This window comes from Leuresthes tenuis, unplaced genomic scaffold (assembly GCF_036924035.1).
Source record: "Leuresthes tenuis unplaced genomic scaffold, fLeuTen1.0.hap1 SCAF_13, whole genome shotgun sequence".
NCBI lineage: Eukaryota > Metazoa > Chordata > Actinopteri > Atheriniformes > Atherinopsidae > Leuresthes > Leuresthes tenuis.
Window position 1 is genome coordinate 15,244,379 of NW_027325367.1, and position 12,057 is coordinate 15,256,435.

General features: G+C 44.2%; 1 long non-coding RNA gene across 1 annotated transcript in view; it reads right to left on the reverse strand.

Annotated features, from left to right (window-relative positions):
- The window catches only part of LOC140267025 (uncharacterized), a 123,402-nt gene that overhangs the window by 64,826 nt on the left and 46,519 nt on the right, over positions 1–12,057 (reverse strand). The window lies entirely within an intron of this gene.

Sequence of the window (12,057 nt, forward strand, 5' to 3'; positions counted from 1 at the left end):
CAGAGAAAGATGAGGGGCAGGGAGAGAGGTGGAGAAGGACATGCCAAGAAAAAAAAGTTGGGGGGGGGGGGCAGCAGAGTTAAACACAAAGAAAGAGAAGAATGGTGGAGAATGGAAGAGTCTAAACCCTATGTGTGGAATCTCCCTGTGAGAAGTGACGCATGGAGTCACAGGCTGTGCTTTCAACATCTGATGTCTCGGGCTCACTTGATTAAAAGAAAGCGCAAAGGGCTTCTTATCTTGTCGGGAAACGGCCCTCAGAAACTAAAACAGGCCTTTTTGTGTCTTTCTTTCTATCGCTTCTGAAACAACGCGGAGCAGAGGGCCAGAGAGGGAGATCCTTTCGTTTTTTTTTAAGGACACATTAGATGGGCGCTCGCGCTCGAAACACGGCTTACGTTCCCGTCGATAGTTCAGAGTTCAGATGTTTAATGACAGGTTGGCGTATCATGTCCAGCAGTGGAATAAGCTGTGCAAAAAGGTTTCCCCCGTGCAGCAGCAGCTGACGACTGACATTCGGTGGGCAACGCTTGCAGAAAAACAACGTATTTTATTCAATTCTGCCTTGGCTTGATCACATTCCGGAACCAAATTCTGTGGAAGCATTCAAATACCAGCAATGTCCACATGTTCAGACACATGAGTGATTATGAAGAGTTGGTTGCCTTACAGCCGGCTTTGAGGGCAAGGCAGCCATTCCTGCTGTGCAGAGCTGTGGACAATCATCCTGGAACACAGGCAACTGCTTTTTGTTTTTGGTCAGTGACCAGCGTAAAGAAGAGTTGGAGACAACTGAGGGTAAATACCGAACAATCCCTCTGGTAGCTTTAATAGCTTGTGTGCTGCTCTGTGCTTTTCAGAAACACTCGACATGACCAAGCTGAAGCGCTTATGTCTGCAGATCAAGTGCTTTTCGAGTCTTTTACAGTCCAGTTGTTCGGCTCGCTGAAGCGTATCAGTATTCGTGTCATGCGCTGTGCTGCAGGACATCCCCTTCGACATGTTTTTCAATTCCAAAAGAAGTTGATCAGCTCATGAAGCATGGGGTAAATATGGGATTTCCTTACTAGGGAATGACGCAGTCACAGACAGAAAACTTTCTGAATGGCCTCCCCGGCTCTCCACTGGGGGACCAAACCACCGGTTGCTGCTTTTTCTTTTTCCACACTCTGCGTTATTGCTTTTGCGCTGTTTGTGTGGTGGCCGCGTCCACAAAGTTCCTGTGAAAACGACACAAAAAGCCCGCAGAAAAACGAGGGAAGTTTGGGAGGGAAAGAGGGAGGAAACAGGCCGAGCGAGCTGGATGGAAAGAGAGGTGTTTACGGGCTATTTTGGCTCGGTGGTCTATTCCAAGTCTCTCATGCAGAAGTAGTGGATTTACTTTCTCTAAAGCAACGCACAGAGAGTAATGAAGCAGCACTGGGCACCAGGAACCATTTTCACACTCTGCGCTACACACGGTTGGCTGAAACTTTTTTTCCCCTCTTTGCTCAACAGGACAGTGCTCGATACTCTTGTGCTCACCAAAAGGTCAAACTCCCCCACAGGGACTGGAGCAAATGCGAATGGGAAGGCAAAAAAAATCCAAAAACCTGCCCTGACTGGTGCATCGCTCACTTGAAGGTGCTTCACAACAGATCAGAGGACCTCAAATGCGTGACACCGGCCCTATTAAAAGGGAAGTGTACCTGATATCACACAAAAAAGCAGAGAAGTTTGAATATCTATGACAACGCGTGTTTTGTTTCTTTCATCCTCATCTGTACCCGGCTCTCTCCACCCACCCGTTAAAAGTTGCCCATCAAGTTATTGAACACACACTCTTATCATATCCGCAGAAGAGCAACCGACTGCAACCATTAATCAGAACCGAGAAGCACACAATTATCCTCCCTGTTCCTTAAAAGCCTTCCGATCCATCGACCCTTGCGTCCACGGGAAAATGAGCTCCCTTTCGCACGCAGAAACTGATCAAACCTGTACCAAACACTGTCGCCCCTCGGCTGGCATTAGTGCACTTACATCACTTCAGAGTGTCTTCTGTGCCTCGGCACGGCCTAATTTGTCAGATTGAGTGGGACTGAGTGTGTACGCACACCGTCCACTTGCCTACACGAGTGGGCAATTGCCTACAGACAGCTGGCTGAAGAGAAATGCGATGAGGCGAGTTTTAGTGAGGCCCGTGATGATGGCTGCTCCGTGGAATTTTACAGGCGGATATTATAATATGAGCCTGTAAACTACATTCACGAGATAATGTATTACAGGAAGAGTTTTCCATGCTGTTTGGACTTTTAAAATCTTATTTCCTCTTGCATATCTGGGTATGTTAGGTATATAGCTGAGGGACAAGATGCACATCAATCAGCATGACTAAGTTATGGCAAATTCAATTCTCATATAGTTTCTCTGCCAACATCACATGGACATGTTTGTCCCGCTGGACTAAGCTGCAGATTTGCAATTTCCACAAACTTCCAGGAGCGTCAGCAAACAAACGGGTGTCGCAAAGTAACCCAATCACATTTTCCAGAACAGATCGTGCCCAAAATCCCCTCCACTGCCGCCAGACGGGACGCTCAGCCTTCTCACATCTCACCAACAGTTCAGGGTTAAAAGACTGAGCAGGGGCCTTGAGATAAAACCATACACAGAGCAGCCAGTTGTGCCACCACTTATGCAGTTTATAGGAATTGTATTAAGCAATCAGGCTATTGATCAGCTAATCTACTAAATCAGACTTTTGTCCAATCTTTTCCAAAAAAAAGGACGAAACAACCTGGTTATGGGGCTTTAATATAAATATGGATATAATTTAGATTATTAACTGAAAATAACTTAGTTACAGCCATAGAAATAATCTCTAAAGCGGTGTAACTAATAATGTTGCAATACTTTGATGCAGGCACTGGTTTCCCATCGCCACTTATAAGAAGGCTACCCAAGCCCAACAAACGTCAAATCTTTTAGCCCTGGGCTCTCTTTTCAAACTCTGATGCATGCAAAACGCTGCGAACTTGGGTCAAACGAATCCGCACGAGATCGCTCCATTTGACTTTCTATTAACCGGCACATCTAACATGTGTGGCTTTCATATGGTTTAGATGAGGAATTAAGAAGCCAGGCTACGGTGTGTGTGAGTTTGGGATGCACGATTACAACCTTACCTGCGTTCTAAGTCATGGCTGGAAATGAGGGTGGAATGCGGCTTATTTTTGCACAGCATGTCATAAGCTGTGCAAAAAGGGGGGGTCTCAAAGAAATTCATCTAAGGTCATATTTGTATAAGGACACGTACACTTATAAATTCCTCACATAGTTTGACTTCTCCACTCACTTGAAGGATGTCTCGGCCTATCATCCTCACAACTTTCGCCGCTACCCTTCCACTCCGCCGGGCGCTTCTATTAAAGTGTAATGCGCAACATCCAGTAACGTGGATCTGTTCTAATAGAGGTGCCGGCGTTATCTCACCTCAAGTCCCCGTCGCGTCCGCTTCAAGGCTCCTCTGGGACACTTTTATGTGAGTCTGAGGAATATCACAGACAGACACCAACAGCGAGATATGTTTCCCCGAGGACGCGTCTTCTCCGTCTCTGCCTGACGCGAAGATATGAGCCGCAGCAACTTCTCCTCCTCCTCCTCCTCCTGTGAGGTTTGGGTCTCTGTCGCAAGCGAACTTTGTTCGACGCAGCCGGGTTTCTTTTTCGCTCCTTCGTGTTTTCTTCCAAAAAAAAAAAGCAGTCCCTCTGGAGAAAAGGAGACGGTATCAAAACGTCCTTAACTTCCACGAGCATCTATTTGCTCCCGAGAAAGCTTCCAAGTCTCCAGGACCCCCCAGCCCCGAGGATGGATAGTTTTCGGGCAGATGTCTGTTGACATGCGTTGCTCGACACCTCCGTGGTAAAGCGTTGTGTGCCTGCGAGTCTGAAGCCGGAAGCTACAAAACAGCTTCTCTCTCTCTCCCTCTCCCTCTCTCTCTCTCTCCCTCTCTCTCTCCCCCCTGCACCCTCCCTCTCGCGGACTCGGTTCATTGGAAGGATAAAAAACTGAAAAGCCGAACGCGAGCCACTTTACAACTTTGTGCGCACACGTGCAGTCCGGGGGGAACCCTCGCGCACACGCACACGAGCGTGCGCAGACTCAGCCAAACGCAGCTAATGTGAGCTGGGAGAAGAAAAAAAAAGCGAAACACTTCTGTGACTGCTGCAGTGCTCCTCACCTTGGTGGATATGCCGTCTCGTTTTCTTGGCTCGAGGCGGTTACTTTATGAAGGACTGCTGAGCTGGAAGAAAGTCAAAGAGGCTCTCCAACTATAACCATTCATTTCCAATCTTGCATCGAACAGTTCTAATATGGAGACTTGTCTTTTTCAAAGTGCACTGCCATCCATATGGTGGTGATGTTCTTAAGTGGATTTTATGTTTGAGTATAATGTAACCTAAAAGATGAGCACATGCAGCACAGAACAACCTTTGCTTTCAACGACATAAGGAGCTGAATCATAATATATACCACAGGCTGCGAGCATTTTGAGAAGGCTTAGAAAGTGATCCCATACCCTTCCTTCCCTAAATAAACGGAGACCATATTGCTGTCCCCACAGGTTAAAAGTGACTTTTCAGGGGGTTTGAGGTTTGGTTTAGAACTAAGTTGTGCTTATGTTATAGAGTAAGGCCTGGAGTTAGCCATTCTTGTGACGATAAAACATATCAAGATAAATATTCTGTGTCTCCACTTGGGTTATTCCAATAATTAAAAACCAACAACTAACAATGAAAGCTGCCGGACAATCTATTACTCTTATTTACAACACTCGGTGGGGCTATATTCTACGAAACATCCCCTCCATTGGTGTATAAGCTCAAACAGCAATTAAACAACAGTCGGACGTGGTTATTGTAGAAAAAACCGAGCACGTTATAGTTTAAAACGCTTAAGAATAGCCCGGAGGCAAGATGGCATCAGCTTCACTGTGCGGTGCCGGCCTCAGGTTTTCATTTCCATCCCTTTGGAAGCGAAATGACCCGAGCTGAGCTCTGCCGTGTCTGTGCTGTCAAAGATCGAACCCATGAGGCTTTCTTCTTTAGAGCGGGGTAAAGAAAACGCTCACTTGGGGGTATGTCAAAAAAGAATCTTAGTCAAAAATCTAATTATAGTAATACATAGTACTGCAGTTGCATGCTTTGACAGAGAAACTTCCCTTTGATTATTATCTATCGGTTTTATTTCGTGGTTTTCTTTAAGCTGTCTAAATTGCACGTGTTTATATTGGTGCCTCATCAAGGTAATTCACTTTACCATCGATTGACATTTGTAAAAATGAAGTATGCCGTTTAACTGGATTGAACAAGTCACTGAAAAGAAGGGATCAAAGATGAATTGTGTTTCTCGTGTCAGTGCTGGGATATTTGTTTGCTCAAGAGTCTGCGTGCATGTGAAGAGATACAGCGCTGGAAATGGTTGATTTGAATGTGGTAGTGAAATGAATTCTCCCACAGAGATGCAGACCTGGGAGGTTTCACTGAACAGAGTGACCGCGTCTGAACTGTGTGACACATCAAAAATGCGGTTTAGTCAAACATCATTAAGTGGCCCAAACAATGTCTTACTTAGTCGCGTTCAAATGGCTCTTGATGCATCGGAATGTGAAAACGCTTTGCAACAGAACTGTCCCGACTGGCGTCTGTGAGTTGAGCCCGGCCCAAACTGACACCGATAAATGCCTGATATGTAGAAAAGTCACTGGCAAGGAGGACGACATTGAGGTGGGTGCCGGAAAGACGGAGGACCTGTGTCTGCAGAGGCAGTGGCAAAAGCTCAGATGGGGAAAAGCTTTTTTTTTTTTTCCAGCTGGACTTTGACTCAAAGAGTCACTGTAAGGCAACTCAGATATTGTCCAGACTGGACTGCAGGCTATCAACGCGATCACCTTCTCATTTTTGGGAAGACACTGGTCTGACCTCCCTTTAAAAACCTCAGTTGCCTTTGTGGAAGTTGCAACTGTGTTGTTGCCATGGATACTTGGAGATGATACTCCTCCAAGTGTTTCCACTTGGGACAGGGAACACTCAAGTTTATTTGAGGTGATGTGAGGGCAGAGTCTGGACAACAGGCGGCTTCCTAGAATGTCTCAGTTGCTCCTTTGTAGTTTGCCTGATGAGTTGGACTGAAACTTTACACAAAGCGACCACCAGAAAAGCTACTTTATCCAGTTAGTTTTGCTGATACACTATCATTTCCATTAAGCCTATTTGATTTGATTGCATTGCAGTGATTGACATCATAAAGAGCTACATTGCTTCGTTTCCTCTTTCTTGTCTCGGTATGAAACACACAAAATTCTTGACATTTTTGGGGGGAAGCTTTACTATGACTGTGCGACCTTGTGCAAACGACTGAAAAAAGGGCCTCGTTGCATAATGTTGTATTTCTAAAAGGAAACAAATTTCCTTTTCTAATAGAAGGCTATGTCTTTAGTTTTATTCTGTGCTTTATTTAATGATAATTGGCTAAAATACAGTTAAACTTCACCCAAGACTTCACCTCATCCGTTTGGATTGGACAACACTCTGAGGACGCAAGGGGGAGCTGCCGCCCTCTTGTGGTTTCTCGGTATATTGCAAGTTGGCAGTGAACGATCCCCAGTCATCAACCGTGACTACGCTTTTGGAAGAAAAACACAATTCAGAAGTTGAAGTTAAAAGTCAGGTCCTATATGCACCTCCAGCATGAATATACATGTAAATACATCTTTTAAAAGTCTCCAACTTTGCTTGCTGCTCTCAGACCTGTATTTAGAGAAAAAAACTTGCATTCCACAGAGAACTGCTACTCTTAAAGTGAAGGCAAAATATTTTCAGCTCGTTTACTTGATAACAGCTTTCAGCGAGGCTTGTTATTCATGATGCAAGCCTGGGAGGTGTGATGCATTCAGGAACCAGGGCACAGCTGCACTATCTGTCTGTCCAACGACACTCACCGACTTGTATTGTTATGCCTTGAATCTGGCATCTGGGTTTCTAACGTTTTCAGACAGCCCTGTTTACAAAATAAATAAAATAAGCGTGCTTTTCGTTTTAAATTTGATAGCTGCAACACAAAAAAGGGAGCCAAGGGAACAAATTGTTCTCATTTCAAAAGTTAAAACTATTTGTTCACAAAGTCATAATGAACATCTCCCTATCTTTACTTCGCAAAGACTCACCCCTTACCTCATTTCCCAATTTGCACAACCTTGACTCCTCTCCTCAGATCTTCCTTCTCCCACTGAGGACATGAGCAGAGGAGGCGAGGACAAATAGGAGTAATCAGAGTATCAGGCGCATATCACATTGAGACATTCCAAATATTGCTTTGTTTCAGCATACATTTACCACGTGGAGTCTCATAGTTTATGCTTAGGAACGTGGCAGACATTGGCTGCACTCACACACGTGCACACCCAAAACAAATACAAATTTCCTGTTTAAACTGTTGCTGAGACACACCTACCAAACCATCCCCGTCACACACACAGAAACTTGTTAAAGGACATTGTATTGCAGTCGTCCGAACTCTGACGAGACGTAATGGTCTCCAAAAACAAGTGCACACAAAAAACCTTCAATTGTGGTGCAGGCACAGACACATCTGAGGGCGATTCAAGGTAAACTAATGTTTAATATTCAAGTATCTCTTTCTCTTTCTCTGCCACAGATGAGGTAATGATGCCACCCATGCGTACTTCCTGCAGTTTCTTCACCTTTTCTGCTGCTCTTCCTCTGCTTACTGACTTTATTTGTATGCTGTATGCCTGCTTGTGTTTTTATCTAGCTGCCCATCTGGTTGTTTCTCTCTCTTCCTCTCTTTCTTATCTGACACCTGACCCAGCAGTTTCGAGTTACCACGCACACACAGAAAGCCTTGTAAGAGGAAGGGAAGAGGGCACAATTGGTTGACATTACATCAAGCAAACAGGTGTTAATTGGGGGAGAAATACTCCGTCAGTGTCCTGGCATTCAGTTAGCAGATGGGAAGACAAAGACAGTAAGAAAAGTGGAGTCATAAGAGGAAATAGTAAGTGGAGTCAAGCCGCTGGCTCCTGCTGGTTATCACTTGCTTGCAGGTAAAAGGAAGCTTATTGTGTGTGTGACTGATTGCGATGCCATGTTTTATGGATGGAGAATGACTGTGTACTCAGCCGGCATGAGTTAGCTTTTTGTCTGTGTTCTACAAGTAATATTGTGGCATGGTTTTGTCCATAAAATTCAATTAGATACCATTTACTGAAGCTCCACTATCGCCATTATTGTTGGCTGCAAACAGTGACTTATATGGTACTGAACGTTTTTAGAGAGTGTTTCAGTGTATTTCTACTTCACTCTGCAGTAGTACCTGTACGTGTACATGTTCTGCATGTGTATAGCACAAGAGCATTACTGAGCCTTTTCAATCAGACGTCAGGTCGCCTAACATGTCAGTAAGTTTCCCCGACTCTGACGTGGCATTTAAAAGAATTTAAGGGAATTTTTTTCAGCTTTTTGCAGAGCACAAAACACCTGTCACACTTTCTTTTTTGAATAAGCTCAGATAACAGATAACTGGTCCATACAATAAAATATTTAGCTTGTATTCTCATTTCAGTACCAAGCAAGAGTGACTGCCTAACCCATTGGCCCATTAAGGTTTAAAAGACGAGAAATGAAAGGCACCGCACTTCCATGAAAAATTTAGAAGTTAAAAAACACCCAAAGCAGGAAACGACATCATCTATGCTTTTATATGTTTTACAGTGGCATCAAATAGCATTTATTAAAGTCTATGGCATTAATGAACTTGTTTTAGCTGTGGCGTGTTCACAGCAATCGTCACACAAAGCCTGCTGGTGTCTCCTCTAGTGGACTCCTCTAAATAGCTGGCAGGCACTCTGAAGAAGGCAATGACAGATGATTCCTCATTTCATGATTCAGTTTAGACACGGCAGGAATGGTGGGGTCCAGTCGAGGTTTGAAGATTGAACAACAGCTTTCTAAATAACCGCTCGGATAGTGGGGAAGACAAATCAAAGCTCACGTTGGACTGCGACACATCTCCAGGAAGCTGCCATGTTCTACCAGCCCAGTCTCACAAGAACACGTGAAACATGTATGTTTGTCAACTCAGGTGTGTCATAATGAAGGTGCAGAAATTGTGAGATGGTAATGTCTAATATATCTGTTGTTTTGTACAGAGCAGGCAACGTGACGTCAACCTGTAAGTACGTCTTTATTCATTTTCAGCTCTTATCAATGTATTTTCTTTTTATGCCTAAACCTAACCAATCTGCATCTATGAAAATATGATTAGTCCTGAGATGAAATGGAATCAGATGGGGTTCAAACTCAGTTCTTAGGTGTAACACCACCCTCCAGTCCCCTTCCAGTATATGTGAGCACACTATAGTGTAGCTGTGCAATATCAATCTTATGTCAGAGTCATCTCTGCCAAATAATAGGCCTGTTGCAGCATGCAAAGGTGTGCAACATTTATGGAGCCTTGAAAATTTGGTAATTTCATAATTGTTTAGCATACCTGACAGTTTTGTGTAATGCAAAAATGTAGATATGTTGAAATTTTAAAAGGCTGATGTAGGTATTTTCAGACTTTGGGCCCAGAAAGAAATAATTCATTGTAAAACTGTTGCATTTTGCGTTGTAGAGCAACATACAGCAGCTATTTCTCTTGCTGGTGAGAGACTGCGTTGGTTCTTTTGTGCAGTTTCCCCAAAGTTACCTTCATGGAAGAGGGCTCAGACAGAAGCTCTTCCTGCATCCTTATCAGAAAGTTCGGCAGCGGAAGTTTGTGGATGAACATCTAAACCAGCCTGATGCGTTTTGGAAACAAATGACGCGAACAGCTGTAGCTGATGTAGAACTTTGGGCTTGTGTTGCATTCAGGGAAGAAAGTGAATACAAAGTGAATTCAAACAAACACCTCACAGACCTAAAAGTTTTTTTGTAGGAAGAGTATTTTAGCTGGTTTTAATAAAAACATTTGAAAGTTGTAATACCTGCCAACCAGACAGAGTATCTGAACTATTGTGGGCCTCTGCCAGTTTGAGCCGATAAAAGATGGAAACCAAAAAGAATCCTGTCTATTAGCAAGGTGTCATTTTAACTTATTGCCTTATGGAGCTCAGGTCATCTTTTACTTGCTAAGATGCACAATTTTGTGCCTTAAATAGTGCTTGAATAGCTATGGCTGTCTTTAACCCCATTAAGGTAAGGCAGTCAGTAGAAAACAGTGGATCAGGCAAAACCATTTAAAGCTGATAAGTTCAAAGAGAGTACTTGTCAGCAATAATTAAATTGGGGAGAGTATTGAATCTCACAGTCTTAAAGCATGCTTTACGATCCACAGCCGGTTGTCTGGGGCATGATTTAGTGGTTACATAACAGGGCACAGGGTTTAATACTGACCCTCGGGTCAGGGTCGCAGGATGACTAGATGATAGTTGACTCGTTCTCAGATCGAGTCACAGTCTTGGCTGGACAATAGCTGTTCGAGTGGGCAGTGTTTTGCTGCCCAGATGGCTGTGTCAGAGTAATTCCCCTCAGAAGGGCTTGGCGTTAATCCCCCAGAATCCAGAGAATCTGAACAGGCTTGATCTCATGCTTGCAAGGGAGACCAAACAGCTAGCCTGCTGTAGCTCCCTGGCTGTGTGGACGCTGAATTCCCCGCAGGGAAGTCTGCTGTTGGCTTGCAGGCAGCAGCAGAGTCTGTCGGTTTACTGTGAGGACACGACTGGCCTGGTTCAATCAGGGGCCACACAGTGAGGCATAACTGTGACGAGCCAACTGCTCAACGGCTGTGGTGAGAGGTTTCTGGAGGATGAAACAAAAGGTGACGAGGATGCAGAGCTAGAGCGGAAGAGAGAAAACGCAAGGAGAGTGTGAGTCAGAGATCACAGATCACAGCAGGCTGATTAGCAGAAGACAGAAGACAGTTTAAATCTCAGTGGGAACTCCTCCAGTAGTATGGAACCTTTAACAATCAGGTACACATTTCTGTCTTTCATGGCTGTGTTGTTTATCTTTAGAGAGCATGACAGAAAGCTTTTTCTGCTCCACTGTTTTCTGCTTTGTGATACTCTAATGTTATGATCATGTGGGCGAATGAATTGAAAGAAACCCTTTTCAGCAAATTCCTTTCAAGGCTGGCGACCCAAAAGGGTCGAAGACGGCTGATACGCAGAGGGGGGCCTTTAATTCACACAGCCCTTTATTATTTGTGTGCGTAAACATTCCTGCGTTGGTGTGCGTTTGACTCTGCTAATATTTGTCAGTGTGTTTAGCCTGATAAAAACCTGTTTGCTGCCACACCTGAAAGGAGTTCCTCTTCTCTCACGGCCGGTTTGGAAGCGCAGGAGTTGTGGAGACAGGAATCAGCTGTCACGCTGATTTCGCCTCCCTGTCACTCCAATGATAAAAGGGATCTGGGAAAGAAATATATGTGATGTAATTTCATGACATGATGCTATAATCTCTCATTAATTTGATTTATTTTTCCGTGACATCCAGCTGAGATGTGCAGCTTTATCAGATGCAGCTCCTACAACAAACTTGGTTGGCGTGGTGTGAAATACAAACAGGCCTTCAAAGTGATGTCTGTACTTATGCTTTTAATTCCTCTGTGTTTGTGTGTGCACGCTGCCTTGGCCTGCTTTGGATCCACGCCACTTCACAAATGGTGAGTCTGCTGAAACGCGGAAATCTTTGTTATTTTCTTGGCACACAACATTTGAACTTGCCACTAGTGTTTTTCCTCATTCAGGTTTTCTTTTAAAAGTTGTAGGTTACCCTGCTATACATGACTGTTGCCCTTGTGTGGTTGTTTACGCCTCCTCCTTCGTAGATGTCAAATCTCCATGCTGCCTTGCACTCTAAGCCAATTACGTGAGCTTCTTTAATCTGGATGTTAGTGTACATAAGGTCAAATGCGTGGCTCTAGCAATGCCTCGTGTTATGAAATGGCCATTCTGTCCGTTGTTTATGAATCTGTGTGAGTCAGAATGTGCTGAGAAGAGAAAGAATAGCA